The sequence below is a fragment of the Miniopterus natalensis genome, chromosome 7, assembly GCF_054644295.1.
Source record: "Miniopterus natalensis isolate mMinNat1 chromosome 7, mMinNat1.hap1, whole genome shotgun sequence".
In the NCBI taxonomy this organism is placed as follows: Eukaryota; Metazoa; Chordata; class Mammalia; order Chiroptera; family Miniopteridae; genus Miniopterus; species Miniopterus natalensis.
In genome coordinates, this window is record NC_142087.1 from 23,944,644 (window position 1) to 23,966,131 (window position 21,488).

Genomic DNA, 21,488 nt, shown 5'->3' on the forward strand with positions numbered 1-21,488 from the left:
GGTAACTGGAGGCTGGGCACGGGCTTCGCGAACGCTAGAGGGAGCGAGAGCAGCCGGGATGCCGCTCAGCCCGAGCGGGGCCAGCTGGTCCGTGGGCAGCCCTTTGGAATCGCAGCGTTTTCTAAAGTTGTACTACAGCGAGGAAGCGGTAGCAAGCTTCTAAAAAAAATGCCAGCATGTTAGAAGCGTATTTATAAGATTGCAGTAGAAAAACCCAGGTTCTTTTTGCTTTTAAGCAATCTGTGCTAAGAAATTAAAATCATTTTATTTTCATGATTGACTAGTTGTAATAATAATTAGGAAAGCTAGTAACCCCAACTGTGAATATTTATTCGACAAATAAATAAAAGGTAGGTTCAAATAAATAACTGACTTATTTAAGGGAAGGAAAACAGGGATGTCAAAAGACAAAAGGCAAAAAAAAAAAATAAAAATAGAAATAACCAGTCATTTTTCCTGTAGTCAATGAGTAAGTTATTGTTCTTGCTCTGTATATCTTTTAGAACTATATTTTTCATATATTTACACTACTTGTGTATATTCTTTAGAACCTAGAAGATATTAGATTTTTTTCATACTTTTTTTCATACAAACCCTAAAAGTTTTCGAAAAATTAAATAGAATACTTTCCTTTCTGATACGTTTTTGCTGTTCTGGACATGGGCTAAGAACATCTCGAGGAGGGAAAACTTTCAGGGGTGGTTTTGCTTGTATTAAAATTATTTTATTTGAATAAACACTGGACAATTGCAAGACAGACATTATAAATGTCTGTTTAATTAGCAGAATTATAGACGTATATTTTCAATTATGATTTTCATAGACTGTTTTCTGCTATGTGGTTAGTAATTACTTTGGTCCCATAAGTGTTTCACTTTTAAATGTTGCTGGGAAGAAGTTTGCTTAGATATTTACCTGGAGACAATTTTCATAAACTAATATTTGTTTTATCCTTAGAGGTTCACACCACTCTCCTTTGTTTTTTGTTTTTGTTTGTTTGTTTCTATGAGGGTTTGTTTCTGAGGGAAGCCAGCTAAATGTCTTTTCCAGTAGTATTTGATTATGGTCTCTTCATGAGTTTTGCTGACTTTATCTATTTATAAGCTTCTTTAATAGCAGTTGGACCTTCTGAGTTCCTCTTCAAGCACAGGTGGTATCGAAGTAGAAGGTGAACCCTTGATAAGAGGTGTGTTGACCCCCATTGTTCTATGATTGCACTTCTGCTGGCCCCTGAGGACAGACCGTTAAACCCAGGAGTTTTAGGAATTCTCAACTCTGTGAAAAGCCAGTTTCTTAGAAATGTTAGGTAGCACAAGTTACCCTGAGATGCAGCTCCTGAATTTTTGGAAGAAAGGGACGTGGGAATAACATAATCTCTCAATAAAGGGTGGGTATTTTTCCCGTTACTGTAAAACAAACACATGGATTAAATTATTTTATGAAATAATTCTTTCTAGAACTACTTTCAGATGGGAGCTGGTTATATTTAAAAAGGACTTTTTGCCTGGTCAAATTCCTGTGGGCTTATGTCCATATTTAATCAGTTTTGTCTCCATTCAGGCAGACTTTAAACAGAAAAGAAGGATCGTTGGACGATTTTGGTTATAGGGATCTAAAATAAGGTGTACTGTACTGGGAGTTCGGAGTGCTGAAGTTTCCATTGTCTAGGCTACCATTCGTTATCTGCTCTGGGCTTTGGTCTCATCACATGGCAAATAAAGGCAGCAGGAATTTACTGAACAATTATGTATTGTTGCTTTACTTTTTTTTTTTTTAAGATGTTGATTAAAATGTAGAAGAAGGAAAGATTTTGTGAAAATGTAATCTGTACTAGCGGCAGGGGACTTTGGAGGCCAACTCAACCTGATCCCAACCTGATCCAAAAATATACACACTCCATTTTTTTTTTTAAACTTTCCGCTCTTATCAGCTGTCTGAAACTTTGCCGGTTGGAAGTGAGCTTAGAATAATATGCACCGCTTCTGAAACAATATGCAGCACCTCTGGAAAGATTACGTGTTACCCTGAGTTACTTCAGATCGCTTTCCTCCTGTGTTACCTAAGCGAGATTAGCTACAATAAGGGGATGGTGGTCCTGGTGGGAGGGGAGAGAAAGAAGGCAGTTTCAGCATGAAGCTCTTTAGGCGGTGATAGGAGGGCAGGGCCTCGTTCCTACAGCAAGGAGCACTCAGCTCAGAGAGGAGGAACCAGCGTGGGCCAGTGTTCAAGAGCAAAGGCTGCAGAGCCCAGCACACCCGGTTTCAGCTTGGCTTTGCCATATGACTGCAGATCAATTACTGAATCTTCCTGAGTTCATTAGCTCAGTGCCTGACTCATAGTAAGTACCAGAAAATGGTAGCTGCCATTATTAAGATGAGGGCAGCTGAGTGCCTGGAAAAAGGGATAGTAAGAGGTGGTAGAAGAGGGGGCACAAAGGGAGGTAGGAGAATGCCCAGGACAGCTTTTTCCACACTCTTCAAAGCTTCCCTTCGAAGCTCTTCTGTAGCCAGGAAATGGGGGAGGAGGTGGGCGACTAGGAGATTTTCTTGTTGATTTTTTTTCTCTTGTCCTCGTGCATTTCATGATGTTATGTTCCCAGGGGTGAGAATTTAGTTGAGTTCTAGTAGACATTTTGGGTTGAAAAGGTATTTGTTGTTTTGCGTTTTTTTTTTTTTTTTTTTTTTTTGGTGAGGATACGAGATGCTCCCTGATGAACAGGGGAGATTGGATTTGCAAGCAGGCTTCCCAGGTTCTGCCATTTACTTGTGTTTCTAAGTGAACTCAACAACCACCAACCAACCAAACCTCTTTTGCTGTAAACAATACCTACTTGAAAGTGGCAACAATGCATAGTTAATTATTTCATGGAACAGTTTCATCCGAGATTTCCAACCTGTCTAAACTTAAGCTGCCTCATTTACTCAATCATTCATTCAGTCACTGCACACAAATTCATTGAATATCCCTATACAAGAAGGGCCATGACGACTAGGTGACTCTGAGTGTACCTCCAACTATGATATTTGTGATTTAATTTTAGAATTTATTAAAGTTCTTTTAAGTCCAGAAAGAAACATTCTTGATGGTTTCCCTTCACCTCACCATTCTTCATGAGAATTAAAGTCTTCAAAACTGTGTGAAAAACAACAAAGAAAGGGAACAGCTCGGGCTTTCCATATATTAAATGCCTTGGGTTATTTATCAGTTGAGAATTTCTTGGTTGCAGGTGATTGAACAGCCAAGCTTTACTGTCTAGTCAACAACTGGAATCTACTGGTTCACGTAACTGAGAAATTAAAATGTAATGTCTGGTTCAGGTAAAGGTTGATACAGTGGCTTAAAATATGTCCACAAGAATGGAGCTTGTGTCTTAGTGGGCTGCTCTTTTCAGTGTCTGCAGCCTCCTCAGGTATACAGTGGGACCAGGGCCGCTCCAGGCTCTCCTCCATGGCAGTAGCAGTTTCACGTATCACCTTCCCACACTGCAGCGTTTGAGGGAAGAGCTGTCACCTCTAGAAGCTCCTGCACAGAGCCCTGATTCACTCCAGCTCGTTGGTTTCAACTTGCTCATGTGCTCATTCCAGAATCTATTGCAGGAAGGCGGGCAGTGAGTGTAAGCCCCCTGTAAGAGCTGTAGGTAGGGTCAGCCCCACTCAAGCACGGGTGAGAATGGGGGAGAGGGTGTGACCCAAAGAAAACTGGGCGCTGTTAGCTCCAGAAGGAGGGAAAGACCAGATGCTGGAGATTGACTCACTTTCAGAGGATTTGGCTGCTGAAACTTGGGCACGTTTTATAAATTTGTAAAACTGAAGCTGCTCTTTTTTTTCTCCCCTTTCTTTCTTCTTCCTCTTTGGTTTTTTTAAGCCAGAATTTCAGTTTAAATTGCTAAAACATCTTTAAAAGATTTTCTGTTTGTAGACCCTCTCCAGTCTAGCCTGGTTTTTTCTGTCAACAGGTAGTGATGCATGTCAGGGCACATCAGTACTGCATCTTAACATGCGCCTATGGGATGTTAATAAAATGCACAGAGAGTGCACATTCAGCTATCTGTGCTTCTGTGAAGTCAGGCCAGATGCTTAATGCACCAGTTAGAAACTGTACCACAGCTTTCTGAACAGTTCCAAAGAGCACTGGAGAAACAATTAGATTTCAGCAGGTCACAGATGCCTTCGACTACTAAAAGGGTTTTTAAATGCTGTATTAAACTGTTGTTCTGATATTTGTTTTTTATTGGTCAACACTTAAAATGTACCCCCAAACAGTCACATATTCCTTTTAAGTATATTTCCAAAACATACTGCACTGGAGTGAGATCTGTCATTACAGGACTTGAAACAGAAATCAAAGCAAAATCAAAGTGGTTGTTTCTCTGCCTGCCTGCCTGTCTGCCCACCTTCAGGTGCACTGTTCTTCCCCCAACACCCATGTGAGACTTAGACTTCAGGCACTAGGAGAAAGGTGACTGAAAAACAAGAACAAACAAACAAAAATAATCCGGAGAAAAAAGCACTCCTTGAGCCTCCCGGGAAATTGTGTCTCAGAACAGGTCGGTACCTGGCCCAAAGTGGTGGGGCGAGGCGGCTGGCCAGTGCAGGACGGAGAGCTGCTGAGCCCTCCCTTCTCCGCCAGCCAGGGCTTTCCTGTGGCCCTGCAGACCTGCAGTGCACAGCGCTAGCTGTGCAGGATGTGTCCTTGACCCCGACCACCCTCCAGTGCCCTGTCATCCTTTTCTCTTTGTTTTAAAATGCAAAAGCAAAAAAGAGACTTTTAAAATGGACCTTGGGAAAAATAAGGATTCGAAGCTAGCAAAGTGAGCGAAGCCTCCCTCTGACACTTTGTAGATGGAGTCGGGAGAAGACGTCAGGCCTTTGAGCCTCGCTTCTCTCATTTATGAAGATGGAGATATGGAACTCACCTCATTTTGCTGTTGCGAACTTCAATAAAGGGGCTCATGTGAGAATTCATTAGTAAATCTGAGAAAGCACTTAGCAAAGCAGTGCGAAAACCTGTGGATGGTTCCTTTGTGATGAGTGGGGCCAGGATCAGTTCAAAAGGCACAATCCACTAACCTTAAGCTGAGCTGTATGTTTTCACAGTTTATCTCTGGGAGCGAAACAATTTGAGAAATGCTTCTGCTTACTGTCCTGTATGCTCAGACCTTGAGATAACAGTATCTAAGACTGGTTCTGAGACATAATTAGGAATCCAAGGACAGAATCCTTATCCTTGGAGACGATGAGTGTAAAACATGGCTTTGGAGGAATGGCCAACAGGTACGGAGAAGAGAGCAATATGTGTCTGATTGTTGAGATGCGTATTTACTGCGTATATAAATGGATTCCCTGAAGCCACGAGATTCTTTCTACATAGTTAATTATTGTTCTTAATTTCGGCCAAAGCTGTCATCATGTGCAAACCATCTTATTATTTCACTCTTTCCAGAGTATTGGTGCTAATTTTAAGTACACAAATAGACTTTCTGAGAGGAAGGTTTTCTGAAATTGTCAGATTTTTCCTGTTTCTGGAAACCACCTCTGTAGTTCTTGTGTTTAAAATGATCTCCTTTAGGGACTAGTTGCTGTTTCCCTGCAGTCCAAATTACTTAGGTACATAAACATGTTTCATGTTGAAAGCAACATGTTTAAAGTAGAATTAAAGATGTTTTAATATTACATTTGTTTATAAATGACTATGGAAATTGCCCCTCATTGGTATTGTCTAGGAGAAGCAGATTTACTACAGTTAATATTTTTTCCCCTTGATAACTGGTTTGAATTGATTATTTTGAAGATTTCTTAACAGATAGAGTGTTAGCAATCAATGAGATTTGGACTAAGTGAATGTTTTATAGGATCATCTATTCCAAATAAAAATAAGTTAAAATTTCAGTCACATTTACCTTTGGGAAATTTTCTGTAAAATAGAAACCTAATTTTCTGAGAATGACTTATGACAAATATGTTATATATTGATTAAACAGTCCCCGACATTTCACTTCCTTCATCCTCTGAGTGTTTAACCTTAAATTTGGGGAACTTAAAAGCATTTTATAATTTCTTAACCAGTTAAGATTTTATTCCTTTTGTTTGACATTTAAAATGTGTTAGTGTTAAAAATTTATAAATGCTTTACTAGTTTTCATATGTGTATTTAAAAATCAAGACCTAGACTTGACAAATTTTATTAAAAGCGCAAATATTGCCAAAATTTATATTTTAACGAACCTTTATTGTCAATTTTTTAAAAATGAAGGTGAATTGAAAATAATTTAAAAAGCATTACTTTGTAAAGTTAATGACTTTTGTTTGGGACAAAGCTGAGAAGCTTTTTGGTAGATGTTTAATTCTCATGTTTACACAGAAGCAATATTGGACTATTTGAGGTGCTTCCCGGGCAGGCCCTCTTTGTTTTCTTTGCTGGCCCAGGGAACAGATTTGTCACTGTGAAGTGCCCACGGGGTAATTCTGTTCTCTCCTTCTCCTCGGGGCAAGTCAGAAGTGAGTTTACCAGATCACATCTTGTTGACAAAGAGCAAAGCTTCTTGGCTGACTGAAGAAGAGGGAAAACAAGGAAAATACGAACCACAGACGTTTGATGTTAAAAATCCTGATTTAACATCAGTTTTTAAAAGCCTAATCTCTTTTGGAAGTAGGGTTTACATATTTTTAAAACATATACTTTAATTTTACTTTAGCATTTTAAGTGTGGTAAAAGTTAACAGTTTTCCCCATGTTTTATACACTGTAATTCAGTAGTTATCAACATTATCATTATTATTGTTGGTATTGTTTGTTCTTTGCAAGCAAATCTTTCTATCTTATAGTTAGAAGAAGTCAGAGAAAATTATGTTGTGTCTTATGTGCTTCCAGAATACTTTTCTAACAGAATATATAAATAGCTTTTTGATAGAAAGTAGAAGTAGCTTTATTATAGGAAGTAGAAATACTATAAATGTAGAAATAAATGATTCAAAATATTAAGTAATTATAAGGAACTTTTATATTTATATTTTGTATTCTTGAAAAAACAAAAAGTTTTTAAGGAAATTTTAAATCATATATGTATTTTCTTTTCTTGACTAAACAATACGTTATCACTATCTCCATTTAAATATAGCTGGTATATAGTAATTATATAGCAGGTGCCAGTCCAAGAACTTTTGCTGGGCACTCTGAAGATGGTATTAAGGTGTTATCTTTCTGTAGTTTTAGGAGATATAGATGTTATTTAGGCTCAAAAGGGTTACAATTTTTAAATGCACTTTATCCAGCTCACTAATGTCCTCTGTTTTCTTTAGATTAGTTTTACTTGAACTAAGTCTCTGGATTAGCTGGGTAGAAGGCATGGGTGGTGAGGTTGTCTGAGTAAGCTCTTGGTTTGAGAGTGTTCAGTAGACACTCCGACAAGAGGGCGAAGGAGGCAGAACAGGCTTTTTAACAAGGCCATTGGAGAGTGTTGCCTCGTTTACCCTGGGTCTTCCCAGAGCTTTTCAGCAAATGTTTATTGAATGGGGAGGTTTGCTATAAATAAGTCCGGTCACTTTGGCTCATTCTCTGTTTTCCAAAGACTTTATAACCAGCCTCCTAAAAGTGTCTCCATCCACTCACACATAGATTATGGGTGGGCCCAAGCCATCTCATGACAGCTCGATATAGGTTACAGAGCAATCCCAAAGAAAAGACAAAGAAACCTGTCCTTAGTCTGTGGGTGAGAAGGTCAGGAGGAATTTAAGCAGTGCAATCTGGGCTATGAACTGTGTTTGAAATGAGACTGACAGCAGATAAGGAGGCACATTTTTTGAAGAGCTCTTAAGGAGAGAATCAAAGCGAATGAGACGAGCAGCATGCTGATTTGTGGGGAGGAGAAGTGGATTTTGAACTGCTTACCCGTTACCGTGGTGGTAAAAGCAAGCGTGGACAACCGAGGAGGTATGTAGCCACCTCACCTCTTCTTGCAGTGAATTTTAGGGAAGGGTAGAGGAGATTGTGGAATTACAGAGGCCAGTAAGGAAGATAGGCATTCAGAGATTTGAGCAAAATAGTGGTATCAGAATAATGAAACTAGTATTCCAATAATGGTGGTTATAAGAAAAGAGTGGTGGAAAGCTAAGTGTAGACTAAAATAGTAATATTTGATTGCAGAGGAGGGGAAAGGCTATATAAACATGGAGATCTGTTCCTGATTGGGGGACTGAGGAATATGACATGGTGTTGTCCATTCTCTTCTTAGGCCCTTCCAGGGAAGAGAGTCAAGGCTTTCCAAAAGTCGCCAGGTGTAGGTCTCAGGGAGGGCTCATGGGATCCCCAAGTTATTTTGTTTTGTATTGGGGAATGCAATCCCTTGACTGAGGAGGGGTCTTTATATGACAAGGAAATCATCTGCTTTAGGGGGGTGAAAGCTGGCACTTGCCATGAGAGCTAGAATGACCTAACTAAACCACGACCATCAGACAGGGACGTGTGTATCAGGCCACATGCCACAGTCAAATCACCCCGTGTCCGCTAGGAGTACGGAGCGCCCTTCAGAGGATTCTGGTTTATATGCACATTACCGTGCAGTCTAGCACTGTAATGTCAGTGGAGGCAACGGAGTCATGCAACATAGGAAACCAAAACAAACATACAGGTCTTAGACCATGGAATAAAAATACTTGGCATTACGGGTTCATTGTAATTTGTATGAGAAAGTGCATGAAGGAAAATATTAAGAAAAAAGTTATACCAGTTTAGAATGTGTCACCTACCAATATGCTAGAATCCTAGCATGCATTTCTACTTATACTTTGTCATTTCTTCCTTCGACTTGTCCTTTATGAACAAAAACCTTCATTACTACACAAATTTCTCCACTCATCAGTTAAAGGAAACCTCCAGTTGTCCTATTATATATGAAATGGGAGTAATAATACTCTCTATTGCCATGGGGTTACGGTGAGAACTGACTGAGATACTACATTTAAAATCCTTATTACAGTTTTGCCCCATAATAAATTCTTACTATTTCAGGTATAGTAGCTCTTACTATTCATTTAAATAGTTCTCTATTTCCTCCTAACAAACCACCCCAAAACTTGGTGCCCTAAAATAAAATCAATAATTTATTTTGTTCATGAATCTTAACAGTGACAGATCATCTCTCTCCACATGGCATCAGCTGGAATGGCTCACTTGCGGGGTGAGGGATCTACTTCCATGATGGTTCACTCACACAGTTAGTGCTGACTCCTGCTAAGAGCTCAGCCAGGGCTGTGCACTGGGGGCCTCTTCACGAACTGCTCGGGCTTCCTCCTGGCATGATCGCTGGCTTCTGAGGGGGAGTATCTGAAGAGCAACAAGCAGAAGTGCACCACATCTTTATAACTTGTCTCTAGTAGTTCGTGTTATATCCATTAGTCAGAAATCCATCCAGATTTAAGAGGAGGGAACACAGACACCTATCTCTCCGTGGTAGGTAGGGGTGTCAAAGCCATATTGTAAGAAGGGTATGAGGACTGGGAGGTATTGTGGCTCTCATCTCTGAGAAATATAATTTGCCCCAATAGTAGTTTACTTACCTATTGGATAACATAGTATCCTTGGCATTCTTCACCACCACCAGCAGCAATCGCAACTCCATATATCAACAACCATGTTAGTGCTTTTTACAAAATGCACATTATGGGTGACTTATTTATTTTTAATATTTTTTGCCCTTTGTCAATGTTAAACTCTTATTACTACAATAAAAATGTAAATGAAAGGATTGACAATTTTTACAATATATCTAGATATTTTATATTCAATGCATATAAAACTTCTGTGTAGAATTTCTTCTTTTTTTTTTAAACATATCTCTATTGATTTCAGAGTGAGGAAGGGGGGGAGAGAGAGAGAGAGAGAGAAACATCAATGATGAGAGAGTCATTGATCGGCTGCCCCCTGCACGCCCCCCCACTGGGGATGGAGCCCACAACCGGGCATGTGCCCTGACGGGGAGTCGAACCATCATCTCCTGGATCCTAGGTCGATGCTCAACTGCTGAGCCACGCCTGGCTGGGCTAGAATTTCTTCAGTCAAAGATGAAAATCTGTTCCACTCCTTTCTCAGTTTGGTCATATTACTTACTAGTGGCTCTCACCTCTAGAATGAAAGAAAAGAAAGGAAAAATGATTCTGTTCGCAAATATTTCTAGGTTAATGTAAGGTTCCTCAAGACAAACCTCAGTCACCAAAGACAGCCCATAAAACCAGGAAATGTGGTTTTCATTGCCTTATCCTTAGAAGTGTGGTTGCAAACACCCGAGGAGCTGCTGCTGACTTTTACTGCTGGTGAACTTGGACAGAGAGCAGTTTCCATTCATCTGTCAAGTAAGGCAGGCACACAGTAAATGTGTGAGTACATTTGATATTGACAAGATTCATGCAAATAAACTTGCAAATCAGGCAGTGCTCTCGAGATTTTGGGAAATGACCAAAGAGGCCGTTTTGCCTCCCACCCCTAAAACGTTGGGTCTGCCCCCGATCTCACACAAAGCTGTCTTTTTTACTTAAATCTGTCTCATTCTGACAGATGCCAGGCATAGTTCTTTGAAATACTCCACTCATCTTTGCAGATGGAATGTTTCTTCCCTTTAAATGGGAAAATTGTTCATTTTAAAAGGGAAAGACCATTTCAGTTTTGAGGTGAAAACAGAGCGAAATATGAAGTTAAAGGATCTGTTTCAAAGAGGAACAATATATCCACTGAATCTACTTTTCAGTGGCAGGTGTTGCATATGTAGGAAGCAGTGAAGTACTCAGGCGTAAACCGCCGCTGTGTGGACTTAAAAGGAGCTAATGCAACTTCTCAAGTAGATTCATTTACCCCTGGGGACAGTTTACAGGATAGTTGATTTTTGGCTAAATATGATTTTCATTTATTGGGCATATATCAGGTTCCAAGTCCTATCCTAAGCACTTTACTTACTGATACCAATTTGTTCAATTCTCTCGACACCTCTGTGAGGTTGTTAATACCATTATCTCCCTTTTACAGCCTAGAACAACGTGGTTAAAAACGTGCCAAAGGTCACACAGTGCTAACATCAGGTTTCATTCCCAGGTTCTAGAATGCAAGTTTTCACCCACTGTTCTTTATTGCCTTGCAGATGATTTTTTTTTTTTAAAGTTACAGTGCTTGGAAATTTTGCGTTAGATAATTTTAATTTTGCAGCACTGCTTGGAAATATTTGCATTAGATCAAGAGAAGATAAGTAGGTATCTGCAGGAGATTCTTTCAGAGTTCACATACAGAAACCAAAGGCAAAGCAGATCCCAGAGAGAGAGGTTAGGCAGTAAATTATTAAATTCCAGGCTCACTGTGCAATGTTCTTTGTACCTGGAAGTCAAGTCTGATGTGTTGGGAATCTAGGAGAGGGTTTGAGACCCTACACTGCTATTTGTAACAAGAACTTGGGTGAGTCACTCACCTCTCTTGGGGATATTAACAGCTACCCTATCAACTTTGAGCAGTTTTTGGAAAGAGCAAATGAGTTATTGTGGTTATCAGATCCAGTTGCAAGCTATAAAGTCCTCGTTTACTATGAGTCATGGCTGTAATCAGGCATCATTTCTTTTAGAAAAGCCTCTCAGAAACACTGACTTTTAGAAAATCACATTCTGTAGTTGTTGTGCCTGCATTTGATACAAGGTAGGTCAAGTGTTTAGCGTGGCGCTTGGCTTATGGTCACACAGTAGATTCTAGTAAGGATTATTTACTTCCTAGCAGACATCTTTGGTTTGGGGAGGCAATAAAAGGAAAATATCTCCTGGACAGGACAGAAGCTGCTGAACTAAGATATGAAAAATGGAGCTTCCCAGCCTTTCCTAGTGGGCAGGGAAGTAGTGATACCGAGGAGCTTTGGAAAATCTGATTTACCTTTTCAGTTTCCAGTGATAATAACCCCTCTCATTTACTCAACCTATGTACTCATGCGCCACGGCTGATCTGTTTGTGGGAGCTCTCTGAGGACTGTTAGGTGCTCTAGGTCACATCCAGGTTTGATGAGAGGGATGGAGTGTTATGATCACTCCATCCAGAAGGGAGGCGTATCTGCCATCCTAGACTGTCCTATAACATTTTTGAGATACTTTCGATTCCGCTTAATCAGAGCCGCACTGCAGCCCTCTGCATTTGTCACGGTTTTGTGTTCCTGTGACAGGAGGAAGCTGAGACTATGGCCCCTTTTCTTCTACATCTGTATTTCTCCCATTGGAACATGTTTTCATGGCTTTCAACATGACCCCTCCCACTCCCCGGCCCAGGCCTCAGCCCCTGTTCTGAAACCTGGCATGGATCTGGGCGTAGAATAGACGAGCTGTGTAATTTTGCAGAATTAAATTTTAGTGAATTAAAATCTCACTCTTTACTGAATGATGGATGCTTAAGGATAAAAACCTCAAACCTCAAAAATGGAAATTAGCACTTCCCCCATGCTTTCTAAATACCAGACTTCAGTGTCTGTAACGCATGCCACTCCAGCAGGTAGAAAGCGGTCCTTTAACTGCCCGGCGTTTTTGGCCGTTTTTGTTAGAATGGTCAGCAGACTAGGTTGTCTAGAAACCACATGGGCTATGAGCAGGATGCCAAAAAAGCAGCCCGTGACCACGGGGAAAGGGAAACGAGGGCTCCGTATTAGGAGTGTGGGCTGCTTTCCACCACGCCTCTCTGACACTAGGCTTATGTTTAGTCCACAACTCACTCACCTGTCTGTTTTCTCTGATGTGTACCCAGCACAGTGTATCTTCAAGATCCCACTAATTGATGTATCTGGTTTGTCTGCACATTTCACTTCCCTTTTTGGCTGTTTAGTAAAGGTCATATTTATGACGTCAGTATTGATCATTTGTCCTGTAGGCCCGGTTGTGTGCTTCTTTAATGTCCAGTAGATTCATTTCCAGGAGACAAAATCCGAAGATTTCATTCTGGAGTATTTGAGTTTTCACAGATCTGAGGATTGACTTTTGGTTTGTAAAAATATATAACAGTAATGATAATAACTTACTGCATGCTGGTCACTGTCATAAAATTTAATTTTTAAAGTGAACATTTTACCGGCATTTAGTACCTTCACAATGTTCTGCAGCCAGCCCCTCTATCTAGTTCATCACCCCAAAACACTTCATCACCTCAAAGGGAAACCTATACCCATTAAACTGTTATCCCACATTTTTTTCCCCATCTCCCCCAGCTCTTGGCAACCACCAATCTGCTTTCTCTTTCTATGGATCTGCTAACCTGGGTATTTCACATAACTGGAATCAAAACTTTTGTGTCTGGCTTCTTTCAGTTAGCACAATGTCCTTGAGGTTTTCCCATAACATCTATCAGTACTTCATTATTTTTTATAGCTGAAGAATATTCCATTGTATGTGTATGTCAAAGTTTGTTCATTAGTCTGTTGATGGATATTTGGGTAGTTTCTAACTTTTTGCTATTATGAATAAACTTCTTTAAACATTAGTGTGAAAGTTTCTACGTGGCCATAGTTTTCCTTTCTCTTGGGTGGAATAGCTGGCAGTGGAATTGCTGGATCATTATGACTCTATGTCTAACTGAGGAGCCACAGTTATACCAGTTCACATTCCCACTAGCAATGTATGAGGGAGCCAGTTGCTCCATACCTTTGTCAACATTTGTTATTTTACATTTTTGTGAAGTGGTATCTCACGGTGGTTTTGATTTGCATTTCCCTAATGACTGCTAATGTCGAGCATCTGTGCATGTGCTTGTTTGCCATCTCTATATCATTGGAAATAGAAATGTTCCCTCAAGTCCTCTGCCCGTTTTTGATTGGATCATTTTTTTGTTTTTGTTTTTGTTGAGTCATAAGAGTTCTTTATGTATTGTGGATATTGAACCCTTAAAAGATATATGATTTGCAAATATTCTATTCTGTGGGTTGTTTTTTCACTCTTTTGATAGTATCCTTTGATACACGAAAGTTTTTAATTTGAAGAAATCCTATTTGTCTATTTTTTTTCTTTTGTTGCTTGTGCTTCTAATGTCATAGCTAATAATCCATTGACAAATCCAAGGTCATGAAGATTTATTCCTATGGTTTCTTCTAAGAGTTTTGTGGTTTTAGCTCTTCTATTTAGGTTATTTGTCCACTTGAAATTAAAGTTTATACATGGAGTGAGTTAGTCTTTTTTAATTCCTTTCAATAATATTTTATAGTTTACATTATACAAAAATTTCACTTCTATCATTACATTTATTCCTAGCTATTTTATTATTTTGAATGCTATTGTAAAAGAATTTGATTTCATTCTTTTGCATATGGCTATCCAGTTGTCCCAGTACCACTTGTTAGAGATACTATTCTTTCCACATGGAATGGTCTTGGCACCCTTGTTGAAATGCAGTTGGTCATATATTTTCTGGGTTTAATTCTGGACTGCTAATTCAATTCCATTGATCTATATGTCTGTTCTGTGCTAGTAACACATTGTTTGGATTACTGCATTTTGAAACTGAGAAGTATGAGTCTTGCACTTTTGTTTTTCTTTTTCAATATTGTTTTAGCTGTTCCAGGCCCCTTACAGTTCCACCTGAATTTGAAAATTGTGAAAAAAAAGGCTATTGGAAGTTTGATAGGGATTTCACTGAATTTGTAGATAACTTTGGGTAATGATTGCAATTTCTTAATATTGTGACTTTCAATCCATGAACACAGGATACCTTTCTATTTATTTAGTCTTTTTAAATTCCTTTCAATAATATTTTATAGTTTACATTATACAAAAATTTCACTTCTATCATTACATTTATTCCTAGCTATTTTATTATTTTGAATGCTATTGTAAAAGAATTTGATTTCTTATATCTTCATTGGATTGTTTATTACTGGTATGTATAAACACAAGTGATTTTTATATTGATCTTATTTGTTGAATTCAGTTATTTCTAGTAAATATTTTTATGGATTCTTTGGGATTTTCTATATATGTAAGATTATATCACAAATAGAGATAGTTTTACTGCTTTTTTCCAGTTCATATGCATCTTATTTCCTTTCTAAAAAATTGCTCTGGCTAGAACTTCTAGTACAGTGTTGAAAGCAGTGGTGATCCCTGCTGTAGGTTTTGCAAAATTGCCTTTTATCATTTTGTAGAAGTTCCCTTTTATCCCAAGTCTCTTGATTTTTTTTTTAATTCAAGAAAATATTTGATTTTGTCAAATACCTTTTCTGCATCAATTGAGATGAACATGGTTTTTTGTTTTTTTTTTCCTTCCTACTGTTAATGTGGTATATTGCATTGATTGATTTCCTTATATCAAACTACGAGGGCATTCCTGGGATAACCCCACTTGGTCATGGTGTATAATCCTCTTAATATACTGTTGGTCTTGTTTTCTAGTATTTTGCTGAGCGTTTTTCTTTTTTTGCATTCACAGTCATAAACGGTATTAGTTTACAGTTGTCATTTTGTATAGTTGTCCTATTCTGGCTTTGATTCTGAGTACTCCTAGCCTTCCACATGGAGTTAGGAAGTCTTCATTCCTCTTCTGTTTCTTGAAGGAGGTTGGGAAGGATTGGTGTTAATTGTTCTTTAAATATTTGGTGGAATTCACCAGTAAAGCCATATGGTCCTGAACTTTTCTTTGTTGAAAGGATTTTCATTACTGATTCAATCTCTTATTATAAGTCTGTTGAGATTTTCTATTTATTTTTTAATCAGTTTTGGTAGTTTGCATGTTTCTAGAAATTTGTCCATTTCCTCTAAGTTACCTAACTTTTTGGTGCACAATTGTTCATAGTATTTTCTCATAATCATTTTTATTTGTCTAGGGTTGGCAATAATGTCCCCACTTCCATTTCTGTTTTCATTTATTAGTTTTTTTTTCCTCACAGTTTAACTAAAGGTTCATCAATCTTGTTGATATTTTCAAAGGACTAAATTTTGGTTTCATTGACTATTTTTTTTATTCCCTATATCATTTTCCTATGCAATCTTTTTATTTCCTTCATTCTGCCAGTTCTGGGTTTTATTTGCTGTTCTTTTTCTAGTTTCCTAAAGTATAAAGTCAGGTTATTGATTCGAGATTTTCTTCCTTTTTAATATATGCATTTTCTGTCATAACTTTCCCCCTGAACACCACATCCAAAATATTTTCATATATTGTATTTTCATTTGTCTCAAGATATTTTCTAACTTTCCTTTGTAATTTCCTCTTTGACCTATTAGTTGGATAAGAGTCTAGTTGTTTAATTTTCAGGTATTTGAATTTTCCAGCTTTCCTTCTGTTATTGACTTTTAGCTTCATTCCATTCTGGTTGGAAAAGATACTTGGTATGTTTCAGTCTATAAATTATTAAGATTTGTTTTAGGCCTAACATGGTATATTTTGGAGATTTTTCCATGAGTACTTGAGAAGAATGTTTATTCTGGTAGAATCTTCAATACGTCTGTTAAGTGTAGTTTGATTATAGTGTTATTCAAGGCCTCTTATTTCTTTATTGGCCTTATGTGTAGATGTTGCTTTTATTGTTGAAAGTGGGGTATTGAAATATCCAACTGTTACTGTAGAAGTATTTACTTCTTTCTTCAATTCTTTCAATATTTGCCTCTTATATTTGGGGTCTCTGTTGTTAGGTGCATATATGTTTATAATTTAATCGTGGATGTACTGATCCATTTATCTCTCTATCCATCCATCCATCCATCATCTATCTACTTATTGTCCTTTGTTACTTGTAACAATTTTTGACTTCAATTCTATTTTGTTTGATCTCTCTTTTAGATAGTACTCTCATAGAATTTTTTTCCCCCCAGAAAATTCCCCTTTCAACCTATTTGTGTCTTTGTATCTAAATGAGTCTTTTGTCATAGCATGTAGTTGTATCATGTTTGGTATTTGTGCATCTATTCTGCCAATCTCAGACCATGTTGTTTCTTTAAAATCCATTATGGCAATTTCTGACCTTTGACTGGTGAGTTACTTCATTATTTATAGTAATTCCTCACAGGAAAGAGCTTCTTTCTGCCATTTTGCTATTTGTTTTCTATGTCTAATAGCTTTTTTGTTCCTCTTTTCCTCCATTACTACCTTCTTTTTTATTCAGTTAAGTTTTTGATTCTATTGTCACTTCCTTTTATGTATATATTTTTAGAAAAACTTTTAAAATATTACTATGATGATTACAATTAAAATCCTAAACTCATAACAACCTCGTTTGAATTGATTCCAACTTAGGATCAATAGTATATAGAAACTCTGCTCCTGTACAGCTCCCCCCACCTTATGTTACTGTTGTCATCACAGATCACATCTTTTTACATTGTGTACCCATTAATGTGGGTAATTATTGCTTTATGCATTTGCATTTTAAACCCTATTGTAAATAAAAAGAAGAGTTACAAACTAAAAACACAATAATATTGGCTTTTTAGTTTACTATATTGTTACTTTTACTAGAGTTCTGTATTTCTTTATATCACTTAAAGTTGCTCTCTAGTGTATTGTCGTTTTAGTCTAATGGACTCACTTCAGCATTTCTTATAGGGGCAGTTCTACTAAGCATTCATTTTTTCTGAGACTGTCTTAATTTCTCCTCACTTTTGAAGAATAATTTTGCCAGATATATGACTATTGGTTGACGGTTCTTTTTAGCAATTTAAAATATTTTTAACTCCCTTATGGCCTCCATGATTTCTGATGTGAAATCAGCTGCTAATCTTATTGAAGGTATTTTGTATAAGTGATGAATTGCTTCTCCTTTGCTTTTTCCAAGATTCATTCTTTGCCCGTGGGTTTTGACATTTGAGTACAGTGTAGCTCTGTGTATATTTTTGCGTGTATCCTTCTTGGAGTTCTCTGAGCTTCACGACTGTGTAGACTCATGTATTTTACCAAACTTGGGAACTATTTGGCCATTACTGATACAGATATTCCTTCTGCCTCTTCCTTTCTCGCCTCTCCACCTGGGGTCACCATTACATGTGTGCTGGTATGCTTCACTGTGTCCTAAAGTTCTCTTAGGCTCTGTTCATTTATGCCCACATTCACAGATTGTTTCTTCTGCCTGCTCACATCTTTAGTCGAAACCTCTAGTGAGTTTTTAATTTTAGTTATTGAACTTTTCATTGCCAGAATTTTTGCTTGGTTCCTTTTTATAATTTTAATCTTTTTATTGATAGACTATTTGTTTATATATCACACTTATGGTTTCCATTAGCCCTTTGATTTATTAAGGCAGTTGATTTAAAGTCTTTGTCTAATAAGTTCAATGCCTGTGCTTCTTTGGGGATAGTTTCAATTTATTTCTTCTGTTAATGGACCATAGTTTCTTGTTTCTTGCTTGCTTCATAGTTTTTTTCTTGAAAACTGGACATTTTTAATATTATAATATGGTAAGTCTGGAAAGCAGATTTTCCCCTTCCCCTGGGTTTATTTTTATTGCTTGCTATAAGCTGTAACTATTTGTTTAGTGACTTTTTATTTCATTTTGTAAAGTCTATATTCTTTGTCACATGTGGTCTCTGAGGTCTCCATTCCTTTGGTTTTTGTTCAGCTAGTTTCTTGACAGAGATTAACTTGAATACCAAGTAGCACAAACAAACAAACAAAAACAAAGAGCGAGTGAGAGAGAGAACAGGGAAAAAAAAAAGAAGAAAGAAAGAAAGAAAGAAAGAAAGAAAGAAAGAAAGAAAGAAAGAAAGAAAGAAAGAAAGAAAGAAAGAAAGAAAAAGAAAGAAGGGAGGGAGGGAGGGAGGGAGGGAGGGAGGGAGGGAGGGAGGGAGGGAGGAAGGAAGGAAGGAAAGAAAGGAAGGAAAGAAGGAAGGAAAGAAGGAAGGAGAAAATAAGGAAAGATACCCTAACTACTTTGTTTTTGCAGACTGGCATTCCTGGGCATTCCTCAATGCTTTGCCAGGCCGTTTCCACCCCTGTGTCAGCCTGATCATCCTGCTTGCACAGAGCCTACAGCCATGCAGAGTTGAAAACATCACAATTTTTTTCTGCGATTTTAAAGTTTTTTTTGTTTTGATTCAGTGTTTGCTTGGTTGTTAATAAACCTCAGACTTACCCTGGCCAGTATGGTTCAGATGGTTGGAGTGTAGGCCTGTGCACCAAAAGATTGTGGGTTGGATCCCCTGTTGACGAGTGTGGGAGGCAAACCCATCCATGTTTCTCATGTTTCTCTCTCACACTGATGTTTCTCTCTCTCTGAAAATCAATGAAGAGAGAGAAAAAACCGCCAAAACCTGACTGTTTCCCAGAGTTCCGCCATAGGTGATTCTGACAATTTTGCTTGTTTTTTTTTATGTTTCTTTGGAGGTGGGGCTCTTGGAGCTGTCTACTCCATCCTGTTACTGATAGCACTTGCAGTTTACTTTTGGGGCTTAGTTATCACATGACATAATGTGTTATCTCTTGAATGCAATGATGACAGACATATACATGTAAGGTCTTATTTTCTATTTACTCTTTTTACTCTAATTTAATTTAACAAACATGTTTTATTGATTGATTGATTTTAGAAAGAGAGAGAGGAAGGGGGAGAGAGAGACATTGATTTGATGTTCCACTTGTTTATGCATTCTTTGGTTGCTTCTTGTATGTACTCTGAACAGATATTGAATGAAAACCTTGGCATATTGAGATGGCACTGTAACCACGGAGCTACCTGGCCAGGGCCTCATATATTTGTTTTAGAGTATAGGAACTCTAGTTCTTCTCTGTACTTTACCAGTTCCACCACCCTCATTTAAAAAGTATCTAAAATATTGTTGATAAATACATATTGTGGAAATACACTCAATTTTTATCTACACACAGTTTCAGATTTAATTAAATGAAAGATCATTTTATAAATAATTTCTGTGCAACTTAAAAATATTCTGGCTGCTGAAAATAAATGTGAGTGGTTGGCAAAGGCAAGATTTTTTAACAGAATGAAATATACAGTTTTGTGAAGTTGAAACCAGTTGTGTTTCTTCAATGAGAAATAATTACTATAGAATCTTGAAGTCTTTATTTTAGAGATAAATGGAAATTAACTTTTCTCAACCATTTTGAAAATGTAAACTTTAATATTAGACTGCTATTTAATATTTCATAAACTGATGTGGTTAAGAATAATTTGGGGGAAAGTATTAAGGTATAAGTTATAATTGAATTCTCATGTTACAGTCTCTTTTAATTACTAGAAAACAAAGTTAATTGGAGAAAAATCATATCCACATTGAAGAATATAAAAAAAAACCCCACTTAAGTTAAATAGGCAAAAGGGTACATGTTAGTGAAACTTCAGCCTGGATTGTCCAAGTAATGGGACTGAAAGGGCTTTTAAGGGCAAAGTTTTACTCATGGGGTTTGGGAAGACAGTGACTACTTGAGATAAAATATTTCCTTTAAAATTCTTTTTTTTTTTTTTTAAAGAGAAGAAAAAATGTACACAGACTCTTTGTGTCGCATGAGAGGAAGTGGAGCATAAAAGGCCATCTAAAGGATGAAATTCCTATAGGAGTTTTCTGAACCACTTATATCAAAGCATTAGAATTTAGATTTAATTAAATTTGGAAGGCTGGGGTGGGGCAAGACAATAGCCTGTTTTAGGGCCAGACTTCCAGCTTTGACTTTAACTTTGAATTTCTTGGCTCCAATCCATTGGTGTCACTACCTCAGTGTTATTTAAATGCAGGATTTTCTATTTAATTTCCTTTCAAGGGAGATATAAAAACCATAGTTTCTTTTTCCCAAGAAACTGCCAAAGAATGTTCCTGTGCTTTCTTAGGTAAACAATTGCATTTTTAATAGAGAAATGCAATCTGTGTGGTAGCATATTCAAACATTATAATGTAAATGTGCTGGTAAAGGTCCTAAAAATTAAACAGTTTTTAGGTTATTAATACCACTAATTTATATGCATTTTGAATTCAGTGGGGGAATTATTAAATATAAAAGTGATTTGCTTAGAATTCTAAAATTTAAATATAAAAATGTTGAATGATTTCTCATAAATATTTCTTTCATGCCTCATATTAATTACAACTTGTGCTCTAATATTTTGTGATTTCAAGCAATTTATACTGACCTTCTTTATCTTAAATACAGAATATTTTTAGGCTAATCTAGCTTTCTGTAAGTTTAAAAAATAACTTTGATTATATTTTATCTGCACCTATCTGCATATGTGCCTTTTTATTCTTAGTAATAGAGTAAGAAAAAATATTGTTTTTTCTAATTATTTACTTCATTTCATATATTTGACTGTTATGCAGATACTATATTGAGATTACTAGAAATCAAGTGATGTTATCAAGTAACCGAATAATAAAAAGACTTAGAATATGCATGCTGCATCTGTGGTTATAATACATTTTCAAGAGGCCTTTGCCTGACTCCCTCCCACTCTTAGCATTTGCTCATAGGTTTCCTCTTCCAGCACTACTCTTCCTTCCTTTCTCCGTGTTAAATCCTTCCTGTTCTTCAGATTTGGGCTGGACATCAGTTGCTCCCGAATGC

General features: G+C 37.4%; 1 protein-coding gene across 1 annotated transcript in view; it reads left to right on the forward strand.

Moving 5' to 3' along the window:
• LOC148092724 (ADP-ribose glycohydrolase MACROD2-like) overlaps positions 1 to 21,488 on the forward strand; it is a 436,834-nt gene that overhangs the window by 184,730 nt on the left and 230,616 nt on the right. The gene's annotated exons all lie outside the window — the stretch shown is intronic.